General features: G+C 37.6%; 1 protein-coding gene across 2 annotated transcripts in view; it reads left to right on the top strand.

Moving 5' to 3' along the window:
- The window catches only part of LOC590852 (tyrosine-protein kinase JAK2), a 100,364-nt gene that overhangs the window by 6,866 nt on the left and 75,465 nt on the right, over positions 1-18,033 (top strand). The window contains exon 1 of one of the 2 annotated variants that reach the window (XM_030977621.1): positions 14,809-15,379. The exons of the other annotated variant lie outside the window; for it this stretch is intronic. The gene's annotated coding sequence lies outside the window, so the exon portion shown is untranslated. Of the gene's footprint in view, positions 1-14,808; positions 15,380-18,033 lie in introns of those variants that run through there. 2 annotated transcript variants of the gene reach the window in all.

The raw sequence follows: 18,033 nt of genomic DNA, 5'->3' as shown, positions 1-18,033 counted from the left end.
TGATTCCAGAACCTTGCAGATGCTAGATGCTAGATGATCAACCTTTTCTGATCGATTCCACAACGTTTCTTTCACAATGCAATCGCATGACCATTACTGGTCTTTACCTTTAAATTTCAAGAGCTATAATGAATTAAACATTAGCATATTTTTGACTATTTTTATATTTTCTGCAAAATTTGGGGCACGCAGATTTTTATCTTTAATGCACACATACGTACCGGTAATTTGAGTTTAAGAATGGACTGAAATTTGGGAAAGTTGGAAAGGGAAGTATCAGAACTCTGATCCATGCAAAAATAGGGAATTTTTACACATTCCATACATGAGCTGTGGCAATAACAAACTTGCGGGCATGCACGCGTCTGTGCGTAAAAATATTCACATGCAAAATGGCCTGAAACAGACTAATTGATGAGGAAGTAATTTGGATTAGTTTTAATTTGAGGCATGCGTATGCACACACATGATGCGTGCACTGGGATAGTGATGAGCCTCCATGTTAAGCCTTGCCTGAAGTTCTCGTGTACCAAATCTGGTTAATCATTTGGAGTTGTTGTAGACCCATGTTTGTTGATATAAAAGGTCTTTTAATGACTTTGAACTTGATGTCTAAGGAGAAGAGGTAAAACCTGCGAGTCCCCTTTTTTTTCTCCATAGTCATTCCAATTCGATCACAGCCCCATCTTACAGGGTTAGCTAGTTATGAAGATATGATTGATAATGGATGTTTTACAGGATGGGGCCTAGACACGGTAGTGTGATCACAGTTGTAAAAGACTTGCTATCTATTCCTGAACATTGAGAATTAATAATGAAAATCTGATGGTGATTGGACCTTGTGTTTTTAAGAAAAACTGGTGACATAAAACGTACAGGAAGAAATAATGAATAAAGATTCGGATGAAATCAAGAGGTGATCTGATCACCTAAAAACAAAAAAGTTCCATACGTACATGTACACACATGTTCTATTTGTAGAAACATCATCATGTAGGCAATGGGTTTTATGAAATCAAACTTTGTATGAAAGAATTTTTAAATATTTTTTAATGATTGGCCCCGGTCTTCTAAATTTCCATGCCAGGAAAATGGCAATTTTGGGAAATTAGTGAAAGTTTCTGATTATGCAGTAAAGTTGGGTTGAGTACTTTTAAGTCTGAAAATACTGTACGTGCTACTCCCAGAATATTTTTTAAAACTATAAAAAATTACACAAATAGGAGGATATCAAGACCAAATTACTGGAAAGAAATAATTTACTTGGATAAACAGTTACAGTTCCCCATTAAATTATTCATACCCATTATGAAATTTTATGATATTTGTGTTAATGGTAACTAAAGAATGAAAGGTGGACTGGTTGAATTACAGCCTTTGTTGAATACTTTTAGATGTGAGCTTGGATATGTCACATTCTCAAGAAACATAAATTGGGAAAAATTGTAAAGTTTGGTAAGGGTATGAATAATTTAGTTGTTAACTGTATCCCCCACAAAGCCACACAAGTAATGAAATGCAAACAAATTACTAGTGAAATGAACAGTGTTCAAAAGTTAAATTTGTATGATTTGATCCATGATTAATTGTTAGCAGTAGAGGGCAGCACAGCAGCTCAATTTACTGATCACATATGCATAGCTTATAAACACCTCCCAACTACATACATGTTCTGGCTCATTTCTACAACGTTCCTACTCTGTAGTAACTTGTCAAAGGTACATGTACATGTACATTGTAGTCAAATAGTATTTCCGTCTCATTTCTTGACACACTATCAAGTTGCTAGCGCAAGGAAAATATCTCTTGAGTCATACAATAATTTTGTTTTTTGGTCTCTTTCGTGGTATTACTTCTGTTAACGGTGTTAATGGTCCCTAGACGCGATTTAAAGTCTAGGTAACAACAATAATGTATTTGGAGTTCAAGATAACTGAGTCCTCCTAGAGTAGATCCCAGAAATGAATACATGTAGAAATAGTATACAAATGATGCATGCGCATGAGTTCATTATACGATCTATCCACACTCGAGTTGAGGCTGTGTGTATCTATTGCACGAAGCCGTTAGGCTGTATGTATCTATTGCACTCAGCCGTTAGATACACAGCATCAACGAGAGCCGATAGATCGTATAATAAACAAATGAAAACATGCATCATTTGTTTTATACAACAAAACTCCTAGACCCCTGTTACAGTGAGCAAAAGGCCTGACCTAGCACTGTAAACGCGCAAAAGGCCAAGTGCGAGGCCAAACTGGCCGCGCATTTGGCCCAGCTTTGGAGGAAGTCTCGGCCGCGGCCTGGTCCGGCCTTTTCTCACTGTTAACGCACTCAGGGCCAGGCCGCGGCCCAACTGTTACCCGGGAAGTGAAAGTTTGCCGTGTATAGGAAATTGGGGAAAGGATTCACTGCAAATCGCGCGCGACCGTTCCCTTGGCTGTGGCTGAGTAGGCCTGGCCAGGCCCTGGCCCTTTTCTCACTGTAAACGGGGTCCTCCATCCTTATTTGATGTAAAAAGAATTTATTCAAGATTGTTTTTTGACAGTATGACTAGGCTGACAAATAAATCTCAAGTTTTATAAGGCTTAATTTGGTGCGCACATATAGATATAGTAAGCGCACTTATCACTCACGTATAGTGCTGCACAAGAATAGGCCTATGCACACACATTATTAAGCGCTCTAACCACTATGCGCACTACCGTGCACTGAAAAAGCGTGCAATAGGACTGGAAATTATTGCACGCCGTTTCATGAAAAAACATGCAATAGGCTCAATAAATGAATCACACTTGATCGCGCATGACCAATCATTTGATTAGGATCTGGGAGTGAGTTGTATAATATAAACTAATATGTACATATGCAAATAACAAATATATATATTGTACATGTACATTTGGGCATGCCTGGTTGTTACTTCAAGGGAAATCCAACCTTGATAGCAAACTACTCTAGAGGAAAGCAGAAAACATAAGAAGGTGAGAAATTGTAATCACTATAGGTATGGGCTCATCAAATTGGCTAAATCTGTAATGTCTGTGTGATGTAGTGGTGGACACCTTTTCCATTTCTTACAACACACATTTTGTTTCTTATTTTTCTGGTGTAATAAAAATTAAGCATTACAAGGGTTGGATGGCCATTAACTTCACAACACTTCAAGTCCGTCATTATGTGTTGAAAACCCTCTTTTAATATGTATTTTCTAAATATATCCTACCCAACATTTGTAGTACTTGATCTATATTGTATGACTTGAATTATCTTCTTTCAAGCAATATTAAGCAAACTGAAATACCAAATATAAAATTACCATTTTTATTGTGTAACACTTTTAAAAATACATATAACTTTTAATGTATTAACCATTTTTATACATGTCCTCTGCCTGTTATTATTTATTAACTACAGAATGTGCAAATTGTTTTGCTAAAATATTAGAAAGGTGTAGATTCATTTTTATTTCATGAAAATGCCAAGGGCTCAAAATCAGTCAAAGTTACTTCAATTGGTTAAAAGGAAAACGGGAAAATTAAAAGGTCTATATTTACTTTTCAAAACGAGTATAACAAAAATAAATTGTCCCCTCTTATAGAGATAAAACTAATGTAAACCTGTCAAAAAAAATGTGTGTGTAACTGTGTACATTGTAGGTAGAATACACTTGTACATCAATTACATTTTCTTTATATAAATGTATGAAGATTTTTTATAGAATCCATATTGAGGTCGACTCTCACACTGAAGATGAATTTCTAGTCCTGTGAAATCCCCCAAACTTTGTGGAAACTTGATCTTCTTCTTTCGTATGAGGTAGCAATATCACATATCAGGTTATTTCTTGAAGCTGGGTAAGCCAGTTGACTTGTGCTTCATTTGGGCTTGACAGATCCGTCATCCCGTCAGGAGGTTTGAGAATAAGGCAGTTGTAGATGACATGGTCTGCCGTCTGCTCATCTGCAACACAAATGCATGCCGGTGATTCCCGAAGTCCTCAACGGTACATATTGGCGTTGAATCTTCCTACCCCAGTTCGCAGTCTATTGAGTGTTAGCCAGCCAGAGCTTTAGTGCCAGGGGGAACAGTGAACTGCTGTGGGCGAACCGTCCCTTCCAAGCTCTTTTCCCACTCTTTGATTACGCTCAAATCTGATCTGCTGAGGAAACTTGATAGACATTGCTTGGGGAAAAACCTATATGTCGTCATGATTGTAGTATTTCTTACCTAATTCTCAGATTGTTCTTGCATAAAAACTGATAAATACAGGCCAGTTCTTATAATACAAAGTATAGGAGTTCAGAGTTCTGTTTGTGTTATGTAAAATATGTGGTAGTGAGGCTAATTTCTGTGAGCAGTGTCAAGGGTCATGTAATGCTAGATGTGGCTCTCTATCTGCCTGCCATGCCACATTGTCAAGCTTTGTCAGATATATTGATGTTTGACATAAGTCAGAAATTGCAGACCCTGACAGTTATTAAAGAGAGCTGGATGCCCAGGTGCAACCCAGAACACATTAGCCACATTTTACACAAGTACATGTACATGTATCTTAGGGCGCGTTCATGCTTGATTTTGACGACCAGAATCAGGCATCTGTTACGCGTTTAGTTTAAAACACGGTTGCGTCTTAGCTCACTTTTGTAGAATCACCGAAAAACGGCGATCACGATCGCCGATCGTAAACTCACAAAAAGATGCGTTTACAATTTGTAAACGCGTTTAAATGGGGTCAACGCACTGACCTCTAGTGGGTCTACGTAGCATGCACAGTGAAGGTTTGCGAATCCAGCTGGAAGACCAATTAAGGCCACACACTGAGAATTGCCTGGGGGAGCCAGAGAAGTAAGCATGAACACTACATCGTGGAACTGCGATCACGATGAGCGTTTACGATGAGCGTTTCAGATCGCTCATTCTGCCTTCAAAATTTAAGCATGAACGCAGCCTAACCTTTTCAGGCTGCCATTTTCACAACTTTATTGTCAGTCTTTAAAATATGCCGGAGCTACAGTATGGAATCTATTACCCAATAACTTTCAAAATGCTCAGACTTTAGAAATTTTCAAATTATTGTACAAAAAAAAAAAAATCAAAATCAAAATCAAATTCATTGAAATGACCTCAACATCTAAGCTGAAACCTTTCATTTGCATATTCTTACATGACTATTTTATGTTGATATTGTTATATGTAGCCTTCATTTATATTTAGAATCATTTTTGTTAAGGCCTTGAATTATTATGCTACCATATTTTGTATTACAGTACTATGATGTATTATGTATTTTACTTTGTTATACTTTGTTATTTTTACTCCTTTTTATATGATGTTTTTAATACCAGGTCCAAGATGCAAAACAGATTTATTTCTGTGTACCTGTATAAATATGTATGAATAAATAAATAAATGAATAACAGTGTTTCTATAATTTAATTTCATGAAGATGAAGAAAACAAAAAAGATGATGAAGAAGGAGGAAAAAAGAGAAGATTGAGAAGGTGAAGAAGAAGAAGAGGAAGATGGAAGAAGGAGAAAAAGAAGCAGTATAAGGAGAAGAAGAACAAAAATAAGAAAAAGAATGAAAAGAAGAAGAAAGAGGGAGAAAATAGGAAGTGAGAAGAGGTAGAAAAAGAAGAAGGAAGGAGAAGGAGATTAAGTAAGAAATAGTTCTGCAGTTTAATTTACTCATAAGGCTGTGCAGGCATTTTAATTAGGTAGTCATGTACACGTCCAGGCATATGGTCGGATACATGTGTACACGGCCACCATGTTTTTTTTTTCTCCCGTTCCGCAGCAACATACCGTTAATCTCTGTGTATAAGACGCACCCCTTATTTTTATGCACAGTCAAGAAAAAAAAATACCTAGCCTTTTTGGGGGGTGATTTTACTCACACAAAGTTGTTAATATTGATTTTCGAGTCATCACAACACATCAGTTTCCCATGAAAAATTGGCTTCACTAGATACTTTTCCTTCTTTTTTAGCGAGTGTTGGATGGCTGCCATACTGCACAGCACTCGCTACGATAAATCATATTTACGCCAAGAGATGGCGCTGCTCAGACTTTTTTTTTTGTTGTTTTTTTGCCAGCTCCGTAGGCATCAAGCCAGGTCCGAGAACCCACGCTGGGAAGGACCTTTAAGGACCGTGTACATGTGTACTTGTGCAACATATGCGAAACCGAAGCATGAGGAGAACTTCAATCTGTTTCGTGAACGCTGACCATGTAGAGATTAAAGTTGCTGTCTACCGTTATTCAAGTCCATTCGTTTACATGCAGTTGTTCAAAGGGAGACATAGATGGCGTTCCCCTGTATTTGTCAGTTTACACCCCCTTTAATAACTGGGTGGACACAGTTTAGATCCGTAGTCACATTAATCTTGTGTCTTTATTTTAGTTATTTTTATTTTTATGTTTTGTTATCAACTTATCAAACAAGACTGTTTTCAGCTAAACAAGGAAATCAATTTTCTTGGAAATCACTGAATTCATGCAGTTTAGTTTGTTTGTCTAAACTTTCCTGTACTGTTGTTGTTGTAATGCATGCAGCCAGGTGAAGTAATGTACAACTCTATTCACACTTACAAATAAGAGCAATCAAAAGAGTATGATAAAAACTGTACTATAAGATTGGTAGAAGATTCCCTGCAATCTGATTGGTCAATTACCATGTAATTATTTTTACTGGATGCATGCGATATCGGCGATCGATACCACCAATATCCCTTTTTTAAAATAATTTTTAAAATAATTTTGTTTAATGATTTTTTTTTATAATTTTGTTTAATGAATTTTTAAAAATAATTTTGTTTAATGTTTTTTTTATAATTTTTTTTGGGGTGACAATTATTTGTTTTTTGTGTTTTTTAATAATCAGAATCTGTTTAAAAAAAAAAAAAATTCTATAATTTTTTAAAAATATTTTTTAAAAAGTTTACAGTTTCATGTGCACTGACAATTTTTTAATTGAAAAAAAAAATGTCATGATAAGTTAAAAATCATGCGTTCGGTAAAAAAAAATCATGCGGACGGTAATTACCGGACGCATGATTTTGCCATGCATCCGGTAAATCTGTAAAATAACAACATTATGTATTTTTGACCATTTTTGGGGCCCCATCTTATAAAACAGATGATGCACAGGTTTAATTCATGGGTCAGTGGAATTGTGTGCACGCGGTACCTTTGAATTTGGTCTAAAACCATTCAAAGGTACCTTGTGCACACAATCCCTGATCTTTCGGAGCTCTGCAGTTTATTGTATACCCCGGCAGTATGCCTGTGGGGTACTTTGGATTCAGCAACATTACGCTGCCGCGTCATATTCTTGTGTGCCCTCTAACTGCCACATTCCTTGATGGATTTCTTTCAAATTTTGTATGGGGGCGTATTGTGGTATAATCTCAACACTTTTGGTGATGCTGCCCCCAGTGTTCCGTCTTCTATAGGGTAAAAGGCCATATTTTTGTGGATGGTTTGTGTGCGCTCTATAGGCCACATTTCTCAAGTGATTTCGTTCAAATTTTAAACAAAGGTGTATCTTGGTATAATCTACAAGCCTATAGATTTTGGTGATGCTGCCTCTAGTGTTCCATCTTTTATAGGGTCAAAGGTCATATTCTGATAGGTGACTTGTGTGCACTCTAGTGTGCAGTCTGACTGCATAATTCCTTGACAGATTTCTTTCAAATTTTGTATGGAGGTGTATCTTGATATAATCTACACACCTATAACTTTTGGTGATTCTGCCCCCAGTGTTCCGTCTTCTATAGGTTAAAAGCCCATATTATTTGGGATGGCTTTTGTGTGCTCTACAGGTCATATTTCATGACTGATATTTTTAAAATTTTGTATAGAGAATTAAAAATATATCTTGGTACAATCTACACTTTGTGGCGATGCTGCCCTCTCATTGTTCCGTCTTTTACTTGGTCAAAGGTCATAAATGTATTTTATGCGCTCTAACTGCCACATTTCTTGGCGGATTTCTTTCAAATGTTGTAGTGTTTAGTGTTTGGTGATACTGCCACCTGTGTTCTGTCTGTTATAGGGTTAAAGGTCATATGTGAATCATGGCTTTTTTTCTGTGCGCTTTAACTGCCACATATCTTGACAGATTTCTTTCAAATTTTCTACAGATATGCATTACTGTATACTCTAATCTACACACATATTGTTTTGGTGATGCTGCTCCTAGTCTTGACAATAGTCTGAGCCAGAAGTACTAGCGATCTCTACATCATCCTTTTGTTTGAGGGAGGGGAGAGGGGATCTTTGTCCCTCCCTCCTTTGACACAAAATCGCTGCCACTGCCAGGGGATACATTCGCATTGGGCTGCAATATAGATTGCGATATTTCTAGTTATTATAAACAAATTTTCTCACTACATATGTATGTGTATCTTTTTCTTTTTATTCAATATCAGAGATACTCAGCTACATGTAGATCACTCTCAGCCCTCATGTATATATATAATTTGTTGTTCCTTTATAATATTGCACTTTAGACCACGTGTGCAATTTGAAACAAGTGTGGACTTCACTGTTCATGACCAGTGTCATGGGCTGCTTTTTAGCACACTCAGTCTTGTGGGTACTCTCGCAGGAGGGCTAGTATTGGAAGTGTGATAGAGTTGTTCATTATCTTGACTATTCAATCAAGGGTTTGAATCTCTGCCTATTGTCTTTAATTAACTCTTTCCATTTATCAACAGTTGTCATGCTTGACTTCAGTGTTGGATGGGTACATGTACCTGGAAGTATTTATTATAAGAAATGCACGGTGCATAAATGATTGTACCGGTAGTCAGAAAATAATGTAAATATTAACAAATAATATCTCATATTGTGTGGTTTAAAAACAAAAGCAAAATACTATACTTGAAGTTACATTTATTTTGCTTGTGAGCATGGTGTTTGTGTGACCAAAGTGTTGTTTCCTGCTACTATCCTTACCTTCAAAGAGGAAATGAAAGCAATTTTACTGAAGGATCTTTCCTTTTTTTAAACTGAGGGCTTTTAAAGATGTTTTGATTTATTTGAGGAAATGGGTGGTGTTAGAAGTTCAATCCTGTCCGAGATAAATGTACAGGCCTGAACAGGCGCGGATTCAGGATTTCTTGGGGGGGGGGGGCGTGGGGGGTAGTGAGCACTATTGTTTTCCCACTTTAGTTCACTTAAGTTTTATCCACATAAAAACATTAAACATATGATACATGATTTTATGTGATTATATTGTCAAAAGATTAATGCTGTCATGTTTAAAATATACAATAGGACACATAAATGTAATTAAACATTAAACATCAAAGTCATGAATACAAAGTACATGTACATGTAGATGCACCAGATTGTAAAATACAATGTTTGTTTGATAATAACACTGACAGGAGCAGAAGAAGGGGAATGCAGTTTTAAGAAAAGAAAATAAGGAGAGAAGAGTTTCTGAAGTGGTGAAAAATACATCCAAGTCATTTATTTTTAATCAAAGTTTAGTGGAATAATTTGTAACATCACACCTCCTTTGCGGAACCAAGTTCTTGCATAATATCAGTTTGAGGGTTACATCCTTTTTTGAGGAGAGTGAAATTCTGTACTTGAGCTCACACTTCTAATTTCCATACCAGTGCTTTCCATCCATACATTGGTGTTTTGTTTCAGTATTATGTTCTGGGATTTTATATGGTCAGACTAAGAGAACTCTCTTTTCTTCAAAAATGTGTTTCTTTATACAATATTGTTTTCTAGTATGTGTGCTCCTTTGCCATACAATGATTCTATATATACAATGGTTCTTATACGAGAATCGGAGTCCGGCTGTAGTCTGAACATTGTATCATACCAAAATTGACATTGGCCAGCTGTTCTCTCCAAAATGTATTTCTTTATATGATGTTGTTTTCTAGTGTGTATGATCCTTCGCCATACAATGATTCTTCATGTGTTCAAAGTAGAGTTTAGATCAGTCTTTTAATCTGAACAGGCTAATGGTAATAATTGCATACAGTTTATTTCAAAGTAGAGTTTAGATCAGTCTTTTAATCTGAAAAGGCTAATAGTAATACACTGTAGATGCATACAGTGTATTTCAAGGTAAAGTTTAGATTAGTCTTTTAATCTGAACAGGATAATAGTAAAAGATGCATACAGTGTATTTCAAGGTAGAGTTTAGTTTAGTCTTTTGATCTGAACAGGCTAATAGTAATATACTAGCAGGACCCGTGGAAAATCCACGGGATTCTAGGGGAGGGGGCCAAATAGATAGATAGATAGAGGCCTATGTGCTATCCAAAAAAAAAAATTAGATTATCTTTATATAGAGAATTTTTATAATATATGCTGTTTGACCATGAATGGCGCATCGTAAAACAAACTATGTCAGATAGGATCTCGATAATTACGATTTATTTGCATTATTATTGTTGTGATTTCAATGTAGTTTCATGAAAAGACTACATTATGCAGAGGCTTGGATTATGATTATGTTGGCATTGCATGTTCACAAAATGTGTATAATTATTTTCAAAGTAAAGATTTTACGCGAAAAATCGGATGGTTTGTGCACAAATTGACTCGACTGTGTGTGGGACTGTGAGCGTAGAATCCAGTGAAAGATTTTTTTTTTTCGGGGACTCGATCTATATCAAATTTTGGGAAAATTATTGGGGGCTACTTTTTTCAGTGTCACAAATAAGGTATTAAAAATATGCTCATCTGACCGTAATTAAATGCCTAAAACCCCTGAGCTTTCGGGGGTTCAGCCCTTTGTACCCGTGGACACCACGCCTGCACTCAAATCGCTTTGAGTTACCTGACCCCCCCCCCCCCCCATACTTTAAAAAATTGATTTGATGCAAGAACTGTATCATACTAAAAGTATTATCATGTTTTTAAACGACCATGACGACCGTCTGATTTTCTTGTGAAAACTTTACTTTGAAAAATGATTATCGAAATTCAGTATACAACTATACATGGCCAGAATAATCACAATCTAAGCCCAGGTTTCATACATCTATTCACGAAACTATATTGAAATCGGGGCAATAATAGCAATTTCAAAGTGTTGTTTAGACTCTCCTCACACCACGGACAGGCCTGGCTACTCCGGTCACCGCTCACACACTCAGGCGCTCCGACAGCACCGCCGACAGCAGCGCTCAGCTGCGGTGGCAATACACTGTGTGGACTCAGGCAGTTTGCAACTAACTGTCAGTCACGTGAAGGCGTACTATCACAGATCTATTTGCGCTATTCTTGTTGTGATTTCGATGTAGTTTTCATGAAAAGGCCAATAAAACAGAAGCTTGGACTATGATTATGTTGGCATAGATCACAGAATTTGTATAATTATTTTCAGAGTAAAGATTTTACGTGAAAATAGGTCCATGGTTTGCGCCAGTTGTAGCAATCGCCTCGACTCGAATCGACTGTACTGTGTACGTGTGCATGTGTTTGACCTGAGACAGCCTGTTATACACGTACACTATGGGCGCCCGGTCTACAAAGGATATCTTATTGTAAGATGCCTTACTCAGGGAACGTCGCACCCGTTGCAATTAGATTTGCTACACCCGTTGACGCGAGTTGATTCACCTCCATCGTGTGTCTCTTTGTCTCTCTTTGATTAGACATGCAGAGGGCGGGTGCACGCCTTGCCGACTCGCTCTCGCAGGTTCGTCGCCTACTTGCTACCCACGACGCCCGCCGTGCTCTCGTCCGCCCGTCCTCCCCGGCACCCCGAAACCGCGTTTAACGGCATGGACGTCGATCGCGGGGTCGAGGTGGCACGCGGGTTACGGGAGACAGGCCTCGTGGAATTGCGCCACCGTTCCCGCGCCACGGCGGAGGCGGGCGGGGTCGGGGAAAGACGTTTTTGAGGAACCGTTTTGTACCCGTTTGGACCCCCCGCGGCGATTTTGCGTATTAGTAATATAGATGCATACAGTGTATTTCGAGGTAGAGTTTAGATTAGTCTTTTAATCTGAACAGGCTAATAGTAATATATGCATACAGTGTATTTCAAGGTAGAGTTTAGATTAGTCTTTTAATCTGAACAGGCTAATAGTAATAGATGCATACAGTGTATTTCAAAGTAGAGTTTAGATTAGTCTACCTATCACAGACGCAATTCTAATTGTTTACCCGTTGCCAATAGAAACTGTATAAAGCTGTGGTCACAACCGGCCGTGCATCTAGCACTCGCTACGTCTGCTCTGTGACGGATTTCATACAAAATGCTTGGGTCTATAGCACTGTCTGCACATTTCTGGGGGAGGCACACAGAACAGTGAATAAAATACTTTGCAGGAGTTCTTTTAGGATTTGGCATTGTGTTCATAAGTGAGATTTATTTCACAGTGATATTTATGTATGTACCCCATTCTTTTTACAAGAGCTGATTTTTGATATACTGGGCCAAAATAAGAGCTCTCATTGTTGTTTTTGAATATAGCTTACCGCCGATCGGCACTGGGATACACTTTATCCACTATTCAAATATATACTCCCAACAATGAATAGCGATCTTGATATTCGAGTACAGTATCTAAAACTTCATGATGACACTGGTATTTAAAACATCAATAAAGTACTTTCTTTTTCTTTTGTCAATAAGTGCTTGGTGATGACATATTCAAGACATTATGCCTGCTAATTTTCCTTATATGAGCAGAAAAAAGATATCATCATGATGAACATGCTGAAAGATAATTACTCATGTGCCCTTGAATCAAGGTCATGATTTGCACAGCCGAATTTAACGCAACAAAATGGAGAAGTAGCCATGCTGTATTAATAATAATGTTTACGGAATAGCTTGCACCTCCACGTTTAATTTTTTTAGTAAAATGTTAGGAATAATCAAATCTTGTTGATGTGAAAAAGACTTAATTATCCCCTCGCCGTTCGTCCATCCTTCCGTTCATAAAAAATCTGGTTTCCAATCGATAACTTTAGTAATGTTTGACAGATTTTAATGAAATTTGATATGAAGGTACATGGTATCAAAACACAGCCTAAGTTTGATTCCGGAGTATGTAGTCACAGAGTCTAATTGAGGCTGAGCAATTCTTACATGCTTGTATTGCTGGATATGTTGATATCCTCTCCATACGATCTTTTTGGAAGAAAGATCAGATCGCAAAAGTCTTGATCAGTATAGTCGTTCAGACTATTCTATTGATAGGCCAACATAGATGCTGGTTTCGTCTTTGAAATTGAAAAGGCACACAACAATTTAAAGAACAAGAGCTAACCTCTGTAGACTTGTACAAGTGTAATGTACTAGAATTTAACATTTTGGTTGTTGGTACTCCAATTAACTATCAAATTTCTGTTTTTCCACGTAAAAATATTGACAATGTTTGTGCTATGATAAATTATTTACTGGATCAAAATGGTGACAGAGTTTTCACATTTTAACCCTTGCTAAGATTTTTAAAAGACGCATTTGTTACAAACAGAGATTATACCTTTGCTCGCGATTGCACCTATACTGTACGTGCATGCCGGTACATCTGTGAAATCTCGCCCTAAAGAAGTCATAGATACTCATATACATGTATGTATATGTAAACAAAAATGTATGGGCCCACTTTGTAAATTATAGGGGATCCGGGATCATTTGTGTACACAAAGGTATTAAAGATGGTCTGTTTCTCATAGTGAACGCCTTCACTTACCCAATGTGTACCAGTACATATATATGTCACATTTCCAACAAATTTATTCTACCGGTAAATGCTCAAGATTGCTAGTCAATGATGCATCTGGGGAGAAAGAAAAAAAAAATTAAAAGAAAAATAAGATTTGAAATACCACGGTCTAAAAAAAAAAAGATCTTCAAAAATAGATATCATATCATCTACAAGGAGAGTTTGTTGACTGTATGCCTTCATGCATGTGCTGTAATTTGTGTTTATAGTTTGTCACCACAAAGCACAGGCGTGGTGCAGTGGTGCAGTGGTGCAATTAGCGAGTGAATTTCACAACTTCAGCATTTTTGTATGATCTATGTATTTGATAATACATGTATATTCAAGCTGAAAATTACTATACATGTATGTATTGTACACATTATTTGGAATCATAAGTTTCCCCAAATCATGAACATAGATGTATCATTCACCACACTTATGCACAAAATCACTAGTTAATCACTGGAAAATGTGAGATGTGAGATCTTACTTTGGTTGCAAACTGATGATTTTTACTGCAAAATTGTCTCAGAATTCCTCTTTTTGGTGAAATTCACATTAAAATCGGTATCACAACTCAGTGAATTGTACATTTTTATTCAAATACCCGGTATTTATTTGAGCTGCATTTTCTGCAAAGAGTTGTGTCAGAAAAAAGAAAAAAATTGGTGCGACATTGTCATGGCTGCCTTGAACGTAAATACTATATAGCACAACATTTTCCCAACCATTGGAATCTACATACACGTGTGAGCTATACTGCTTCACGGCTTGGTGGATGCACAATCTCTAAATGGCTGATGACATCATAATACTATGTACAGATCGTTTATTTGGCATCACTGTACACAATGCGCTGCTCGAAATTTGTGCAAGATATGTGAACAAGGGTTCTAGGACACATACATGTACCCCCTGGACTTCCACCCCCCCCCCCCCCCCCCCCGGATAACCACCCTCTAGGACGACTATCTCCGGACAACTACCCCCCCAGACAACTACCCCCCCCCCTCCCCGGACAACTACCCCCTACGACAACCATCCTCTAGGACAACTATCCTAGGGGGTAGTTGTCCTTGGGGGGGTTGCACAGATTTTAATACACATGCACACTCCCATTCAATATGTCATTTTACTTGCACACACTGTTTGAATGTGTAAAACATACATTAACTCTTGAAGAACCTATATTTACACATATGTATATTACATGATGTGCATAATACAATAATGGCAGCATATTAATAATTGAGGTTGATTGTGTACACCCAATATACATGTACATACATGTATATGTGGGTAGATGTGTGGACAGTGTGGACAGACTACTACCAGCTGTTTGTATTATTCTAATACACACAGCAACATTAATATGTGTGTGTGTGCGCGCTCACTCCATGTCAGTGAGATAGGGTTGATATATTAGCTCCACTATCATGCCAGGTTCATGGTTAGACCTCACTATAGTTGTGTTCAGAGTAGGAAGCTATCCTTGCTGCTCTAGTCTCATGCAATCCTGGCACAGCACAACTTGTTGTGAATGTACTCCTGCTGACTACTGGTATGGCAGTTTGCTAAGCTGCATTGTCTGCAGTGTAGTGCTTGTTTACAATCATGTTCTTGGGTTATTTATCAGGAGAGGATCTGTGTCTTTGTTGTAGTAGAGTGAACATGTAAGTACAGTGTAAGCTACTCAGTGCTTTTTATGTCTAGGCACTAAGGCAGGTCATTTTGGTTTTTTGCCTGTAATGCTCTCACCTAGTTCTGAATGTGTGATTGTTTGCACAGTGTGTTTTCAATATAAAGGGACAGCTGTCTGTGTGTTATCTAATTATTGAGGCAATCATAAAGGAGATTAGAGAGTGGATGTTCATTATTGAATGTGGCGTATGAACTTGTTATTTCACTGAAGAATGGAAGGCCTGGTTTCAAGTCAGTCTCTGTTCTCTACTGTATAGGCTTATGCCAATAATAACTAACATGTTGTATCAAAATGTTCAAGATAAATTTGAGTTCTGGTAAAAAAAAAGAAAATGAATTCTCACAGAATCAAACAAAACTTACACTGAATGTTCAAGATTACAAATAAATGTCATGTGCCAAACAATTTTGGAAGAAAATGTATACTGGCTGAGTAATGAGCATAGAAAAATAAGGAAATCAAGGTAGCCCAACACCATTTGTGTAGTCCCATATACATTTTTCTGTGTACAGTGCCTGTTAGTTTACCAAGACTGGGCCAAATTTATTACGATTTTGCTGACTCCAGAACCTTGCAGTGCACACCAATACTTACATGCTACATGGATCAACTTTTTCTGATCCATTCCACACCTTTTCTTTCAAAATGCAATCGCATAATTACCAGAACTCACCTTTATCTTTAACTGCAACAATAAGAACTTCAACAAATAAGGCATGAAATGAAATTGCGAAATCACTTTCATGATGATGATTTTTGTTTATTACAAGCTGGGGTTAGGGAATTACTGTAATCTGTACAGATTGAAGAGGTTGCCATTTGGCTCTCCATAAATGGACGCACTAACTAGATATTCCAAGCATGCAGTTTGCCTAAGTCTGCATGGAAGAATAATGGATAGGAATATAGTGTACAGTGCTTCTAAACCATTTATCATGTGTGATGATTATGATACATTGATGATTTGTCTCGTAATTAACAGTTGAATGCATTTTTTTTTTTACTGCTAAAGCCAATGAAATTGATTCCTAGATTTTTTCCCTGCCCACTATCTATTTTTTGTTTCTATAGGATGGGCAAAAACAATAGCTTTATAAGAACAATACTTGCTAATAGCAGTTGAACCAATCTTGAAAAATATACACCCAATCAAAATCCTGCTCTTATTGTCAATATAGAACCCAAAAAACATGGAAGAGAAATATTTTCATGTTGCTTTAGGGAATTGGTCACCTAAATAAAGGAAATAGAAAGTGGTTTCTTTCCTACCTTGTCTTGTAGCAACACATGTTGAAACCGGTATCAATTAGTGAGCCACTTATTGTTGGGACTAATTATCTAGCAAGGTGAATTATAGGTAGTCTTTCAAATATTGCACAGTACCTGTAGAAAGAATATATATATTTACAAAGTAATGTTGCTTCTTTGTGGATGAAGTAAGGGAGAAGAAACTTGTAATCTCAATAAAGTTATAAGGCCTTAGAACCGAGTAGAGAATCGAGCGAAAAAATAAGACATGAATTATGATGAAGCTGAATTAGCCTCGGTGTCGACTCTCTCTAAAAGACGTGTGCTCTATAAGAACAGCTTAGGAGGAGTGATTAAAATAGGTGTGACAAGCAAGTGTAATATGCATGTATCTATACCAGTACATTAGGTGGTTGCACATCCCAACACATAGGGTGTGGAATGTGCTTGCCAGAGAAAGTATGTGTGGCACTCTAGTAATGTTACAGGTGTCACTATAGAAATGGGTGACTATTGAATAAAAGGCCAGACTTATAGCAAGGAAATTTTTTTAGGCAGTAGACTTCAATTTAGTAGAAAGAGCTCAGTGATTAAAGTATTTTTTCCCTGAAATAGAGTAAATCACTGCATAGCATCATGTACATCTACAGGGCTGTCAACCCTTCCGCATTTGGGGGGAGTCTCACGCCACCATGCTCATCCTCCCGCCGTCCCAATAACTTGTAGCGGGAGACTCCCGCCAGCACGCCTTTTCTCCCGCTCTCCCGCTTCGAGGTAGAATCTCCCGGCTTATTAAAAAACCTCCCGCCAAAACCCGGACGATAAAAAAATGTGCTCTTACACCCCCCCCCGCAGCGGCTGGCTGAGTCGTTGCGAAATCTTTGGCGCGATTTTTCAAATTTTAAAACACCGCCCCCCCCCCCCCCCTTGAAAAAATCTTGCGTACGCCACTACCATTCAGCAGAACAAAAATTTGCATATCACCTCCCTCGAAGCAGTTCCCCAAATTTGACAGCCCTGACATCTACTCATCGGTCAAAGCCAGTGGTAAAGAAAAGAAAGAAGGAGAAGGAAAAAGAGAAGTTTAAATTTAATCTAATGGTAAGGTAATCTCAAGTTCATGTTCATGTACATTTGACCCATTGTCACATTTGACCTACATGTAGGTGAGGCTAATGGGTACCTGGCAGGAATTAAGTCCATGAAATGCTTGAGCGCCATAATTGTAGCCATACTACATGTAAAGCCATGGTAATAATTATGGAGCGCCAGGAATGTCCAATATGACAGACAGTGCTATATATATACAAGAATCCACTATTATTATTTGACCCATAAATCAAATCACACATTTACATGTACATTACAAAATGTGAT

The sequence above is a fragment of the Strongylocentrotus purpuratus genome, unplaced genomic scaffold (assembly GCF_000002235.5).
Source record: "Strongylocentrotus purpuratus isolate Spur 01 unplaced genomic scaffold, Spur_5.0 spur5_scaffold_1, whole genome shotgun sequence".
Lineage (NCBI taxonomy): Eukaryota > Metazoa > Echinodermata > Echinoidea > Camarodonta > Strongylocentrotidae > Strongylocentrotus > Strongylocentrotus purpuratus.
Note: the sequence above shows the minus strand (reverse complement) of the source record. Positions and strands in the feature narration are given on the sequence as shown.